At 32.7% G+C, this 17,412-nt stretch overlaps 1 protein-coding gene across 1 annotated transcript in view; it reads left to right on the forward strand.

The window, feature by feature from the left end:
* LOC131050901 (lycopene epsilon cyclase, chloroplastic) overlaps window positions 1-17,412 on the forward strand; it is a 270,496-nt gene that overhangs the window by 10,322 nt on the left and 242,762 nt on the right. The gene's annotated exons all lie outside the window — the stretch shown is intronic.

Genomic DNA, 17,412 nt, shown 5'->3' on the forward strand with positions numbered 1-17,412 from the left:
TTTTTGTTCTTTTGTGATCAGATTATTTGCTTTATCTCATGTTTCAATCGTAGCCTTTAGTTGGATTGGTGGTTCCTCAATGGTTACACTATTGGATTTGGGATTAGCCATGTATCCTTGCCTTTTTGGATGGTATTCTTAGGAATATTCATGTTTGTTGCATCCTTCTTGTTTTGTGTTAACCATTTTCCTTATCCTTCTTGTTGTCCTTGAAGTGCTTATATAAATTGTAAATAACATAATTTATTTCATTCAATGGCTCCTTAGGCTCAGGTAAGAAAGTACCAATAGTAAAATTAGCATGCTTTGAGGGATTTTGGTATAGATGTCTTGGTACCATGACAATTTTTTCGTAATGAATAAACTTTACGAATGATGCACGATGGAAGGAACAAGTTGATATTGTTCTATCCATAGTTTACCTATGGCAAGGTTAAATATATTAGAAGCTAGAATAGTGTGGAAGAGTATGGTTCTTCTCTTTGCTCAAATTTTAACTTCGAGATGATGGAGCCTAGAGTATTTTAACTTCGAGAAGATGCAACCTAGAGTATATTTTTTGGTTTTGTTGAAACTTTTAAAATTAACTATTGATTGTGCATATTGATTTGTTACGAAGTATTGTTAAACAAAATTTTTTTAGTACAAATTGAAATAGTATCATAGATCAACCATAATTCCTTTGATATGGTGACATCATATGTCTCCTCTACTGTAAAGAGGTCCATAGTGTCCCTTGTTAAGTATTGCATCATGAAAAAATGTGATGGTTAACAGGGATGATGCTTTAGGTTGTTTGCTAATACCTCCAATAAATTCATCGTAAGATTTTAATGGCATGTAAAACATCTTTTTATTTGTTTTTTATCTTCCATAATAATGTTCGCATGATTAGATTGATCGTCACCTCAAAAAGATCCATGAATATTTAAAAAATTTGATAAGAAAAAGATACAAATTGTTGCCACCATTATGTATTCTTTCCACATGAATTAACTTGTTATTAAATCAATTAATATATCTTAATTTTTATTAATTTTTAATCCCCAAAACCTTTTCTTGTATTCACAATAAAAGATTTTGAATTAAAACTTTTAGACCCTTATGTTGAGGTGTCCAACAATGTACAAAGGAATATTGGAGGCACATTTTCTCCCCCCAAAATAATTGCAACACAATATCAAAGGGATTAAGAAACCTTTCTTGTCCCCCACTTAGGCCTCTTGCCTCCCTTGAATTATAGAAACGGGCAATGGCGGACAACTCAATGCAAAGGTTCCAAAGTAAACACCCCATCCCAACGCAAGTGCGTTGCCCGCCCGCATCGTTTATTGCTTCAATTTTGCTTCAACCGGGTTCGTTCATTCAAGATTGATTGAAGCGTGTTATGTATCGCGACCAGCCCGCTGCGTGCGAAGAAACGAAGAGGAGCCTAGCGTATATAGGGGAACAATCATATGATCTTACCAAGGGTAGATAGGGCTCTCCCTAATTAACAGAAATGCCCGAGCGGGGGAACCATCCTGACTAGGTAGTATTCAAGGAATCACCGTCCTCCTTCACACCCGAGGCGCAGGTGTCTCTACGATTCTCTGATGTATATTCGGACCGGAGGCTGGGTTCGAACCTTCCATCGACGGCCGGAAAATGAATGCCATGTCAAGTTCCCTTGCGTTCGTGCTTGGCTCTCTATCTCCTCCGGGTTCGAGCCTTCCATCGACGTCCGGAAAATGCAAGCCATGTCCAGCACCCAGCTTGGCTCTTTATCTAACTTTTAGGAAGAAAGCAAGCTTCAAGTTTTCTATCATTTTTTTGTATCTATGTATCATAATTGATTCATTGTGCATCTTTATTGGTACTCATAGTGCATGACTACTCGGACAATTGTATGTAAGTATTGGTAATTTTAAGTGAATGGTTATAAGGTCATCTTTAAGCATGTATTAGGTGACAATTTGAAATGTGTACATTTTGATCCTTGCATGCATAACTGATCCCACAACATGCATTGTTACTACCTAGAAGCCAAAACAATAGCTATAAGCAACAAAGTCACATGTGAAGACAATAAAAAAAAATCATCAAAATCTGATGTATTGTTTAGAATCTGTGGGTGTGCAAAGTTAGCTATAGCGGCTACTCGTATGCTTCCCCTATCAATGCATAATCATTGTAATTCATCTTCTAATAGTTGTGAGTAATGCTTTAAAGCTCAAGACATAAACACTAATCTTTTTATTTGGTTTTTGTTAGACTATTAAACAATTTTTTTAAATTAGACTAAGATAAATGAAAATGTCTCACAAAACAATTTGTCAATTAGATATATGAATAAATAGATTTACAAAGTAATTTGATTAATAAAGAGGATATCCTTTTGATGTGTGTGGAATTTTTTTTGCAACTAATTTATTATCATACAAGACAATCAAACAAGTTGCATTGAATGTTCTTACGTGGTTTATTGGATCACCTTTATTATTCTATAATTCGAATTGGATTGCCACAAAGTACATTGAAGAAGGCTATGCTGATATGTTTTTTATTATGGGTAAATTTTTTTTTGAAGGGACCTAAAACTCTTTACATAAAGTTGCTTACAAGATATCCAAGACTAAAAAACAACGGAACCAAAAGATAAAATGTTGCAAAAAGGATGGAAAAAACTAGTCGGGAACAAATCCAAATAACAAAAAGTTGCCCAAAAGGAAAGACACAACATACCAACAACTATCCAATAGCTAACACCTAGCGAAAATTAGATAAACAACAAAGACAATAAGAACTATTTTAACAATTTCAGAGTACCAACAACTTCTAGTTCTTGTTGGTACATGCTCTAATGAAGCTCAAACAACTTTTGCAAGTCCTTTTTTTTCACATCCACAAATTTCTTCTTGCCTCAAGTTCAAGCACTGAGACCTTGATGACTGGGACCTATCATCTTCCTTGCATTAGTTGCATCCACATTTTGATTCTCTTTAATTTTCTTAAACTTCTCATAAAAAAATACAAATGGTCTCAACACTATTTTGAGTGTATTTGCTAAAATTTACAACCCTCTCTAGATTTTGGTTTATCTATTGCATTTTACTCTCGATCCCCTACATCCTTCCATCAAATTCATTCCTCTCTTTTTGAATTCTACCCTCAAACTCACTCATGAAGGAATTCACATCCTACTTCACAACATCAAGGGTAGATTGAAAATCACCATTCGCACTGAACCTCGTTTCATTGACACCGTCCTTATTGAAAACAAACATATTTTGCAAGGATCTCAATCTTATGTTTATTTGGTTTATCTCCATGTGGAACATTTTAGCTAGTCGAAAACGACCCACCACACTTTCTTTAGCAAGGACCAACACATTATAAATATCCTCCTTGTTATCTAGGAGGTCTTGAGGAAAAAGACACATATCCTCCAACATTACTAAGAACACCACCATTATCAGGTAAAATGTCTTGACTCTTAGGCATATCCTCATTAACAATCATTTCCACCTTCCCCTTACCTTTAGAAGGCACAAAGGCCTTGTCAACCCTTGCCACAACAAGTTTCTCCTTACCTTTAGAAATCACAGTATCCTTGTTAACCCTATGTTTATTCTTTTTGCTCTTCTTTGAAAACAACAATTTATTAACAGAATCTTTATCCCTTGCTTGGACCCATTAGATCATGAAATCTAGGCTCTTCTTTTCTTGGCAGATTTTACATGCTTCCCTTTTTCATTCTCAAAGTGGGGCACAAAATATGTATCATTCTCCTCCTCCACTCTACATTCCTCACCATCATCTGACCTCTTAACCTCAATACCATAATTAGAAGAATCTCAACCCGAGTTTTGCTGCCACTAGTAGGTTTTTAGAGGGAGAGGGAAGGGCTTTAAAATGTTTCATGATCAACAAAATCAAACCCTCATACAAGATAGAAAACTTGGCACTCTTTCCATGCTCTTTTAACCCAAATTCTTGGGAAGTGAGCAAAAAAAGGGAAAGGACACATAATGCTTATAACGAAAAATGATTAAGCAAGATAAAATGAATTCCATAAACAGTAGTGAAACGACCATCCAAAGTAAAATAACCCATCAAAACTTCAGCAATTTTATCCCCCACTGGTTTAATTGAAATTCTATCATAACCCTTTTTTGAGAATTTAAAAAGTTTATTTCTTTCCTTACCTTTAAAAACATCTCCAGGGCTTCATCCAAGGCTTTTGTATCTTTAAAAATATTCCTCCCATTGGTGGATGGGCCGATAATCTTTTCTTTAGTGATAGTCATCTCTTGCCATCGACTCGACCATCGAGCTACTTTCCTTCCACCCTTTCACAAAGATCTTAGTCATTTCAGGATCAGGACCATGCAATTTCTCCATGTAGGGAGTAACACCTCGTCATCCAAAATCCTCCATATCCTCCCTTTCCTTTTAATGCTCTCACAGGAAATGGGCTCGATTCTTCTCTAGTCACCACCCATGGTAGAAAGTTGTGACACAACTAGGAAAATGAGGAGAGAAAAACCACACTTTCTGCAAAAACCATGAAGGGCTTCCAAAACAACACCCATAATTTGTGCGAAGAGTACCCAAGCCATCATATTCTTAGGTGATAGTTCCAACATGACCTCTTTGCTCATCAAAACTATTGTTGGACTTAATATCATGGGGTACTAATTCATAATTATGCCAAAATCGAATCGAGTCCTTAAAAACCCCCACATTGGCAAAAGTCTTAGCAAGACCATTGCCCTCTCTCTATATATGAGATGCAATATTTTTCCAAAGAATTGAGGATACCCAAAGAATCAATAATATATGATTCAATGGACCAACTAAGGGTATTAGTCTTATTGATACAATTAATAATGTTAAGAAAATCACCTTTCAATCATATTTTGTGAAATCCTAGACCAAGCCAATTTCAAACTGTGATAGGAAATCGTAGCTTCAGATAGGTGGTTTGTCTGGTAGGATATGTTGATATGTTGCTATGTTGCAAGCGAATGGATAATGCGTCTATCTATTACTCAAATATTTTATTGGTAAACTTAATCTTAACTTAGATAAGGTTAAGAGGGGGTTTGAAAATAGTGGAGGAATGATTAGATCTATGCAGTGATATGTTAGGTATATTAGTTGGTTTGGAATGGATAATATGAGGTGGCTAGAAAATGGGTTGCAAGGGGATATTGGTAGCATGATGGGATGGGAAATGGGAATAGGAATGGATACATGAGGATAATTTGCAAGGATTAGAGTCACGCTCATGTTTAGCAACGTCTTCCCTTAGAAATTGGAATTTGTTGGCCTTATTTATTTTCTTTTAAAATTTTATATTTTTGAGATGACCTCATGATCATAGTGTTCCTCGTTGTTAAAACATATAGGTATTCAATTTTTCCATATTTTGGGAACCCCAAAGTGATCCATGGTACTATAAATGTTGACTCTAGGACTCTTTCTAACAAGAAGATGTGAGTGTGGATCTGATGTTTTGGCATATAACCCTAATATATGATTAATCAAAGGAAAAAGATAACCTTAAAAGACACAAATTTCAAATCTAAGAAAAATGTGGAAAGAATAAGAAAAATCGTATCAAAAATTTGAAATCATAAAGAATTATAATCCTAGTACAAGGCACATAAGAGGAGATCAAATATTAGGAGTTCACCAAAATGTAAGAAAATAAAGTAACCCTTACACTAATTTTGAGACTAATTAATCAATCTAAATTAAGAGTTGAGTTTGACAAGTGTAAATGATAAAGAGAGGCTTAAGATGTACTTATCTTTACTCAATGGTTTTAGGTAGCCAATAATTGATTTTTTGATATGGACTATGATAGATTATTATGACCCAAGTTCTAAAATTGAATTAACATTATATGTATTGTTACATGTCTATGCAAAAAGTTTATTTCACTCTTAGATAAGGCATCACACATGGTTTAGTCCTTGTGTTGTTATACCCTTGTGGCATGGTTTTTTCTTCTACACTTTTGATCTTTGGTACATGTGTGCCTACATTTCTAAAGATGGGTGGTGTCAAGAAGTACCTTAGGGAGACTATTAGTGTGTAGAGAGGATGCACCTTTCATTAGTGACTAGTCAATCCTTGTCAATTCAAACAAAATTAAATGCACACCAAGCATAAATATATGATGCCTAGATGATGAATTATTCGTATATGTGCAAGTGTTAATTCACTATTATTAGTCTCCATGTGGTATAGTACGAATGAGATTCTATCTATTTAATGTCTACTAGTGACTTAGATTTTATATTTAGATGCCTAATCCTTAGCATTCAATTCACTCTATTTCACACATAATCAGATTAGTCACAATCAAATTATCAAATAGGTTTTAAAATTATAAGTGTTAAATGAAAAAATTAATATATGAGGATAAAATTAAAGATATCATTTTTTTACAATCTATAGTATCGATTGATGTTTTTTTTGGATAAGAGTATGTAAGAACTTTGAATAAATTTTAGGATTGCACTCTATAATTTTTGACATTGAGATGATAGAGAGTTTTAGGAGACACGTAATTGATGATTCAAAATATTGATTCAAAACACTCTTACACAATCTCTAAGAATATAATCAATTTAGATTTAAATTTATATTAATAAAAAATTACAAAATGTTGGCTTATAATTAATATAATCTAAATATATTTTAAAATAACACTACACAAATTTTCTAATAAAAAATATAATAATAATACACTTTTATTGAATGCACTTAAATTACATATATTTTTTAAATTAATACTTAAACATTTAAATATAGGTTAATTTTATTTTTAACTCTATAATACTAACAAATTTTACTTATATAAACAATTTCCTTTTAAGAAAGTTCTTTGATCTATTATCTTATTTGACATAAAAATCATTGAAATTTATATAATGATAACATGCATATATAAATTATATAATTTACTTATCTTTTTATATATTCATAATGATATAAATGAAGTAAATAATACAATATGAATTGAAATAAAAATATATAATAAATATTTTAAATTTGTAAAATCAAGAATTTATTTTAAATATTATTTTTATATATTTTGATTAAATAATTGAAAATATATGTAATTTTAATTATATAAATATTTCTTATTTGAATTTTTTTAGATAAGGTTACATGCTCACTTGATATCCACTCTTGCATAAAAAGGTCGAGGGATTTAAATCTAGGTCGTGCTTCTTTTTATATTTCATTATAATAGTATTTTAGAAAAAAAAAATTATACTTATTTAAATTCATAATATATAATAAGATAAATATTTTCAAATAGTCATAGCATAAATAAGCAAAAAAGAGGTAATTCAGAAGGGTTTTTAAAAAATTCATATGAGTTTTTCACAAACCCAATTCTAAGAACACCATAAATAACTCATCTAACAGGCATGAAATTTGAGGAGCAAATCTCATTGATGAGAAAAGTTGATAAATACAAGATATTGAGCATGCCAAAGAAGCTAGAGAAGTATATGAGACTATAGTAAGACTTTGTTGAATTTTTTTAAGGAGAGTGACAATCATTAGTCTAGAGCTACAACATAAAATAAGGGGACTATCAAAGGGCACTATCAAGATTGATCATTGTGAACAAGATGGATAATATTTTTTGGGAGGTAAAGACCCACTTCAAGATATTACAATTGTGATTTTCCTCAATAACCCACTTAACAAGACAATTTGCAAGGTATCCATTTTTTAGGGATATTAAAACAAATGATGTAGCTTCCAACCAAGGAGTGAAACAAATATTATACTTGGATAAAGTCCCTATCCACTAGAAGGACTCTTGATTCCTTCCTTCTATTTAGGGGATAAACCATGATTAAGGAATTTATTTTATAGATAATCATTTTTTGGCTCAACTCACTAATTTTTGCAAGAGCTAGAAGAATACTTTGGCCTTCCTTGGTATTGATCCCCATAGTACTAAAGTAAAGATCAAATAGATCCATCCTTAGTATAGTTTAATCCTCCAAGCACACCAACGCTCGAGTTACCATAGGAAGAACCATCAATATTTATTTTGAAGAAAAATAAAGTGGGGAAGACCATTTATCAAATTTGTTCACCTTTCAAGAAATCCATTAGAGATTGTGAGGGTGCTAAGAGGAATACTATTCCTTTTCCATAGAAGTACAAGTTGCAATGGTCTCTTTCGTAGAAATCTATAACATTTTGTAAAATTTGAGATATACTACTTTGGTGACCTTGAATAATTTGACAATTATATTCCAACTAGATCCACCAAAGGATGAAAATAAGAGCAAGCTCTTATGCAACATTAAGAAAAAATATCATAGAAGGTGGTTGACCCATGCTCATAGAAATTGAGATAATGAGGTAGCATGAACAACAAGTTAGTTTCAATGTTACCACCATTGTCACCAAATATATGAAACAAAAAATGTTGAAAAAATTCGTGAGCAATAAATTCCTCTTCAATACAACATAAAACACATTTAAAGGGGACTAGATTCCTCACTTTTTTAATACTATCCCAAGAAACAATTATTTTGATAGACAACCAAATGAAGAATTTGTACTTGGGCGAATTAAATTTATTCCAGATTTAGTTACGCCAAGGAAAATCTTTTTCTCACTATTTTTTCTATAAAGGGACTTGTACCGAGGATCCATAGTAAAGTTACCTCCAAGATCATGGCAACACGTAAGGATATCAACATCTTCCAAAGTGTGGAATGACTAAACCACAAGAATAGAACATAGAGTACCCCTTGAAAGACATCTACTCAAATCCTTCTAATGATAGATCAAGGAATTCCTCACCTCAACATTTCTCTTAGAGTAAGCAACTTAATACCAACCTGCCACTATAAAGGCTTGGCTTAAAGGTTCAAGGAGCGGAAATAAGGAGAGGATTAGCGAGTGAGAGCTCTCTAACCATTTTTTAAAATCCTAAAAAGAGAACCCTTGACAAGTGAAGCCCTATTCCTATTTTTTTTTATAAACCATTGATCCCCTGCCATTTGGATTCATTTTTGGGATCTCATAATCAATAACTCCACAAGCAAGTATTTGAAGTTTAGAATTTTGGCCCACAATCAATTTGGATGTTTACACCATGTCTGATAAATATTGTTATTGAGAACAACCTACCCAACACCCATGCCACCTTTCTACACATACTTGATTCTACTAATATGACCACACTTGTAAAAATCCAAGTTGCCTACCTATATAAATTTCCTATAAAGAGCATCAAAATCATTAAGGATGCTTTTTGGGTAGATAAAACAAGGAATGCATGGATGGGTACAGCTTGTAGAATAAATATTAAAAATGTTTATTGGTCTACACAATGGAAGTTGCAATGATTAACCTTAAATCTAAATCCATTGATGATATTTTTCCATTAATCCCTTTTGGGATTAGCAATAGATGATGGAATGCCATGATCATTAAACAAAAGTTGTCCTATATTAAAACGAAAAATATCCTCAACTAGATGTTCAAGGGTGTATTATAGAAGAAGATGTTGGACTTGCACTCATTTATCTTTTGCCCAAAGCAACCAAATAAATATCTAGAGCTTTCCTTAGATTGATTTCTTCTTGAATCTTAGAAACACCCATTGGAGTCATGTCATTACAAAATTGAAGGTTATTTTGTGGGTTTATATCATGTGTAATAGTCCAACCATGCATGCAACCAATGAATTTTAGGTTCTTTAGAAACACGACTAGACTTTTAACCATAAGGATGAAAAGGTAAGGAAATAAGGGATCACCTCACCAAACTCCTTTAGAGGAATAATAGAGGGATTTAATACCATTAATTAAAATAGAAAAGGAGAATTCACACAACTTGTATCACCTTGTCAATTCATTCCAATAAAAAACCTAATTCCATAATAATATTCCTAAGAATTAACTATTTGACCCTATTGCAAGTCTTGGACATATCCAACTTAATGAACACAACCTTCTTAGAGTGATACATAGAGTGGATGCATTAGTAGCCATATGATACCAACAACTTGATGTAATACCCATTCACAAATCTACCCTACTTAAGAGAGATGAGGGAAGCCATAACTCACTTTAGGCAATCCACAATGAGTTTGGTGATGATACTATAGATGACATCATAAAGAGATAAGGGCAAAAAAATGAAAAAAATTAGCATCCTCCTTTTTAATAATCAAGGCCAAAATGTGGTATTGAGTTCTTTGATAACCCTCCAATTATACTAATACTCTCGAACCATATCCAATAGATCAAATTTCAAGATATCCCAAAATTATTAAAATAACACAATGGGAAAAGGATTCAAGATAGGTGATTTCTATTTCTTCATTGAAACAACCACATCTTCAATCTCTTTAAGAGTTATGGATCTCACAAGCAATTTTTTTATATACGTGGAGACAAAAGGATGAATGTAACGTAGAATGACCAATTTCTACTACATAGTTAGAGGGCCACTCTTGAGGAAGAGGAAACAGAAGTGTTGAATTGCTTCTTCATTTATATGATAAAATGAGGACAAATGGTGTCCTTGAGAAAAGACAAGATCATAAATCATGTTTCGTCTCTTTGACTAATTTATGGAAAAATGAAGTATTCATATCTCCCGCATGCAAATAATCAAGTTCTTATTTGTTTCCAAAAATATCCTCATGAAAGAGCCATTCATTTAGCTCTTTAGAGAGGGGGGGTTCTATATAAAGGCATTCACTGGTCATACCCTCCTTTATTTGAAAATTCATCTTATCAAACTCCTCTTGTACTATTTTCTTTTTCTCAAAAATGTTTCTAAAACACAATATGTTTCATTGTTTAAGGTTGAACTTCACAAATTGAAGTCATTTGGAAAAAATATACAACAATACCAAAAGGTTTCCCTTCAACTAATAAGTGACAATGTATTCATGAATCATTTGATATTTGAGCAAAATTAGTTGAAACTTGAAGGTTGTCTTCTTTTCTTGGGAGATGGAGCAAGAAAACTTAATAGACTAGTGATTTGATCTATTATAATGCAAAACATCTTAGTATGAGATCAAATAATCACCAAAACAACATTCATCTTTGACACCCATAAACTTGCAAATCAAAGCAGGTTTAAAAATACAACATATCACCTTTAGTTAGATCCGAAATGATGGCAAGAATAGGTTGTTGTTGACCCTTCATCAAACCACCATTAGATTAAGGGAATTTATCGCTCCTTTGGTCTAATTTAGAATCACTTTGGCATGTAATAAGAAACCAACAACATTTACACAAGTAGAGGTTATGGGTTCATAGTCCTAGACAACATCCTTGAATGAGAAGGTAAGGAGGCCCTTTGTGCCCCTTTTAGATGTAGCCATGGGCATCCAAAGTCACCTTAAGCAAAAAAAATATACCAATCACAACAACAAAAATAGAAGAAATTAAAATAAAATAATGGTTGCAATGCACATGAAAAAAAAGCCATCCCTATGGGGGTTGCATAAGTACAATGGTGGTGAAGGCTATCAAAACCCTAATTGTGGATTGATTTCATGTACAATAGTTGTCACTTAATTTTTTTCTTTAAATTATTCATCACATTTGTAGCTTCGTAAATTGTACACCCTTAATTGGGTGGTACAATTTCACACTTAGGCTAGCACTCGCCTTAGTGTGTTGCATTCTGCATTTTAAATTCCCTTTAACCATTTAATTAATTAATTGAATTAAATATAAAGTCCTCTTTTATCACTCTACACATCATAAATTGGGCCCTTAATCCTAAGTGTGCTCCTTTTTATTTTATCCTTTTAATTAATTCATTCATTAAAGTCCTAATTAGGTCCAATTTGGACCTTCAAGGCCTGATTTTGCATATCTAAACACCTTGAATTGTCGCATCGAGTTGGGAATCACCTTATAATCATGATACCTTGCATCCCTAAAAATTTGGGAAAAAGTTGGTCGGACGAGGATGATTTGCTCTAATCCCAAGTTTTTCTCCTCGAATTTTGGGATAATGTTTTGGCAGTATTATAATGTTTAAATCCAGCTTCGTGCGAAATTATATCAATTCTAGGTCGGTCTAAAGGTGATTTCAATTATGAAATCCCTATATACGTCAATCTTCTTAACTCATTCTCATCTAAGCAATCAATCTCTCCAAGCAATCAAACATTCTTGCATTCGTGAAGCATTATCAAACATTTCTAGAGATCTTCAAGGCTGCATTTCCTTCATTCAACCATTGTGGAGCAAATTACAACATTCATATGCAAGCATGTGTGTGTGATTAGGGTTTTGTCATGTTCATGCCATTTCATACAACATATGTGATTACATTCAAGAAGCAAAGCATCATTACCATTCATTGCAGATCTGATGTATATCTTTATTTATTTCAGTATTTGCAATATTTTGATCATGGTTAATTCCTAAACCAGGGTTTGACTTAGGAAAGCCCCTATTCCCAACCTCTTTGCCTTTCTTTATGTATGCAAGAAATAGGTACGAAGTTGCGATCTTCAGAATTGGCATTATTTGCAGAGACGAATCAACCCCCTTTGGTGTGCGAAAAGTTTGGAGGACCGGAGCAAATTTTGCTACGGTCCCAACATTTTTGGAGCTTTTTCGAGGATCAGGTTCGAATTTGCTTATATTTCTCCAATCCAAGTGCATGCCTCAATCCGACAACTGGAACTTGCTATTTCTATGTTTTTACCTTTATTTTCAACACTTTACCCTAATTTTAGCAATTCAACTAACAAAAGCGGGCAAACAAATCCACCCCTTGAATCCAATCAATATTCTCAGTCCTTATCATTGTTGGTTTGTGACTAAATCTATTTGATTCAACCCTCTTTTGAATGTAATAGGTCCCTAAGTAAAAATTAACGGTTTCCATCCTTTTTTGGTGGAAACCCTAATTTTTCACCATTACAACATCATCATTAAACACATGCTTATTTGAAATAAAATTCATATCACATTTCTAGGAAGTTGTGTAATAGTAATGTGTGAAACTTGTAAGAGAGTAACAAAGTTTTAAAATCTTCTTTGCCTCAACAAGATCAACTATGTTAAGTGGATGTTGGTCTATTTATGAGAATGTGTGGTTCATAAAGACCATATTGGTGATTAATTGTTAGTCAAGTTCAATGGATTGACACCATAAGGAATGATGTAAGGTTCAAGTCCTGAGTGAGTTTGGTAAAATTGATACCCCACATTACTTAGCATTGATATTAAGGAGGTTGACAATTTGTACACTTGATTCTTACATGTTAGAAAAAGTATTCCTTACAAAAAAGGATGAACCCTAATTCTAAGACACGTGTGGTGAGGTTGTGTAGCAACAACTTCATAGGAAATGATGAGTTCCCAATTATAGTCTCACAAGATTTGATCAATATAAGAAAAAAAACTAATATTTATGCACAAATAAAGGCTGGATGGTTAATTTTTAATCAATGAAACAAACATAGTGGATGAATTCCTAACTTTAGAACTTTTTAATATGGTTTACAATGAAAGTATAAGGTTAACTTACGGGATAAGAACTAGTAAGTTTGAGGATTAATTTTGCATTGCCTAGTTCTTATTTGGTAAGTCGCAGGATTCTCAAATTTCATAGAATCTTATTTAATAAGATAATTTTTACTGTTATTGTTTAGGTTGAATTAATCAATGAACATGTTTATTTTTTGAATTGCAACCTTTAGTGCTAATTATTTCACTTGCTTTTTATGGGTCATGTATACCCATGAGTCACTTTTTATTATCTACTCTATTATTTTGTGATTGATATCTAATGCTCATGGAAGTGTTTTCAGTTAGAGAACAAATAAATCACCCCTACACTAAGTTATGTGGCTAATTTATTGATTATAACATCAATGCAATTATAAACCTAGCTAAAAGAGCTTAACTTAGATGGATAATTGGATTTAGAGTTGTAATAGAAATCCAATGAATTAAATAAATGTATGCATACTTTGGTGTTAGAAAGAGGGGGACTAGTTTGATTATGACAAAGGGTGGGTTATTGAAATTTGAGATTGGATATAAAACAAGTGACAATGAAAATGGTGTTCTATCAAATCTTGAATTATGCACAAGAATGGACAAAGGTTGTAGAAATAACCCTAAGATTATGGATTGTGGTCATGGGCTTCAATTTGCATCCTTGAACATTTTTAATCGCCCTAATATCTAAATCTTTAAAACTTTAGTACTTGCAAAAAAGTGTTTACCTATGCTTGTACTTGAAATTGAAAAACTTGGTAATGCCAAGAAGCACCAAGGAGCTCATTGAGTTAGGATGTGAGAGTGTATTTGATTCTTCCTCACATGTTGGTCAATCCTTGTTGATCCATTCAATGAGTTTTTTACTAAGTTAGAAGACATGCCAAGCAACGTATGCAACAAATGATTAGGTAGTTGAAAACAATGTTACATACAATGATAATGAGTGATTGAGACTTGATACACTAATTGGAATTCAATGAATGCTTGAGTAATAAGTGTAAAAATTAGAGTTTTGACATATATTGTTACATGAGATGATGTAAATGAGATTATTGATGCCAAGATTAGAGGTTTCAATAATTATGTGTTGTAAAGCCTACTAGAGGATGGTGGTGAGTAATTTTCGATGAAATTTATAAATGATGAAATGACCTTATGATGGTGTGATTTTTAAAAATTCTTGGGCACATAATTTGAACCTTATAGTGCATGATTTGACAAGAAAAGGTCTTTAAATTAAAGTTCGACCTGTAAACCCCCGATTGTGAATTGCGCGATTTGGTGCAAAAATAATTTTTTAATTTGAAAACTAGTGGTCAAGGCCATAAGTTCAGCCCTAACTTGGGTCAAGTATACAAGTTTAACCTTAAAATGGGCAAATAAAAACACTAATATGAGAACATAGACTAATTTGAGTAGGGGTGAAATAGTATTTATGGGTGTCATATTAAGTCTATTTTTAGTGAGTGTATTGAACTAGAATAAATCATGTGTTAGGACACTATACTTAAGACATCCCTGGATTACATTAGTGTAAAATGTGAGGGGAGAATGCAAGTGACACACTTTCCACCTCTGCATTTTGTCCCCACTTTGGTGTGCATGTAAATCTACATGAACAAGCATACTAAAGTAAAAAATATATAAGATCACCTCAAAACAAAATAAGTTGATTCAACTTGTGAATTGCACATATTTTAAGAGTTCAATGAGTAATATTATCCCCCCTTAATTTTGTATGATAACAAGATTATAGTGTATAAAATATCAAGCATAAGCAAAATAAACTAAGAATGGAAAATTTGAGTATAAGGATGATAAGGAAATGACAAGTAATACATAGATATATACTTGAGTTACCTATGTGTGATCATCATGGTACAAGATGAAAATGAAAGATTCCCTCACTTTTCCCCTCAAACTGGGGCAATCGTGAATGTGTTTAAACCCATAAAAAGATAGCGAATAACCTTTCTCCTAGTAACAACCATAGAAGAGCACAAATAATAAATGATAAGTAAAAATATAAATAATCTTATGTTAAATGAACCATGTGATCTATCACTTGATGTTTTCACCTCAGCAAGACTATCATCTTTTGTATCACAACATGCACAAGTGAAGTATATTCTAATAATGTGTGTCTATGAACAAATATTTTATGTAACGATGACAAATTCTATGAACGAATTCTAGATCATGTTGCAATATTTCTTGGAGTCCAACTTTGTTTTGTTGGATTTGGTCCTATGGTGACTATGACCTCATGTTTAAGTATATGAGATAAGTCCTTGGGCATGTGAAGGTTGTGTAAATATTTTTTTCATGCGGTCTTATACACTTGTAACGTGTTCATGTTAGGTGATAAATTTTAGCCCCTTAGGAAAATGGGAAAGTAATAACTATATCAATATCATCTATTATATTTGAAGTAATTATGTTAGGTTCTTGGATTTAGCCCTTGGTGAAACGAGAAAGCATTGGATTGAAGACATATGGTTTCATAGTTTGAATAATTGTGCATTGTCATTTGTGATTTTGATTGTTTGCATTTTTTCTCTGACGTTTTGGATCAAACTCCATGATCCTTCATTACGAAGTAAAAACAAGAGAAGAGTTGAATTGTGAGATAGTTTGCAGACCAAGCCAAATAAAAGGTGGGAGAACAATCTTCTTGGTTTTTTGACCCAACTTCTATTCTCCCACCTTTTATTTGGCTTGGTCTGCAAACTATCTCACAATTCTCTTTTCTTGTTTTTACTTCCTAGTGAAGGATTATGGAGTTTGATCCAAAACGTTGAGGAAAAAATGCGCACAGTCAAAACTAGAAATGACATTGCACAAAGCATTGGATGTTTAGTCCTTGGTCATTTATTGTTTTGATGCACATGCTTGCATTGTTTGGATTTATGGTGTGTTGGATCTATAAGTTGAAGATTTTTATATTTTATCAGTTGAATGTGAATCTCCTTGTATATTTGTGGCTGTTTTGGATGTGTTTTAAGTCTCATTAGATTCAAATTTTTATGTCATACATGGCTGATTTTATATGCAAGACATTCATTTTTCATACGCACATTTTGTAAGTTTTTGTTTAAAATTTACATTCAATATTGAATGTGTGTGTGTGTGTGTGTGTGTATTTGCATGCATTCTTTAAGCATGGTTATATGCTTGTTCATTAATCTCTTGCTCATGACTCACAATTTTTCAATGTTGTGGATTTGTGACATTTTTTGTTTGAGGGTGTTTTGGATCTTTTGTTTATTCCATAAGGGAATAATCTACACGATGCCTTAGCTGTGTGGTTATTTCTCTATTGATGATTGTGTTGAATCTAGATGTTCTTGGGTTTGTATGTGTTTTATAAATCCCAGTTGTATGTTTTTGAGATTTGTGAGTTTATTTTGTGATTTAATTTGGTTTTAGTTTTTAGTTCATGGCCATGTTGTTGTGACCTTTGTTACAAGCTTCATGCACATAACTTGAGGCTATGAGTACCACGTTTGTGTACTTGCATATTACATGAAACATTTGAGAAAGTATTTGTGGTGTTGATGGTGTCATGTGCACGCAATAGGGAGATCTATCACTCAAATGGTGTTAGTGAGGTGTTTGTATTTTTTAAACATATCTATTATTTGTTGTAGAATATTTGGGTGCCTAAGTGTCATCCATGAAGATTATGATACATATTTCAATTTGTTGGCCTGTGACCATCTTTCAACAGTGACATCATGGATAGTAAAGAGACAACAAATTGGACAACTGAGAAGAAGGCATTTTGATGGTCACATGAGAAGAAATAAAATATTTAAGGAACCATATAGTGTTTGTTGAGTGCAATATGAGGTAATTGGTTATGCATTTATTAGTTTTT

Source organism: Cryptomeria japonica, chromosome 2, assembly GCF_030272615.1.
Source record: "Cryptomeria japonica chromosome 2, Sugi_1.0, whole genome shotgun sequence".
Lineage (NCBI taxonomy): Eukaryota > Viridiplantae > Streptophyta > Pinopsida > Cupressales > Cupressaceae > Cryptomeria > Cryptomeria japonica.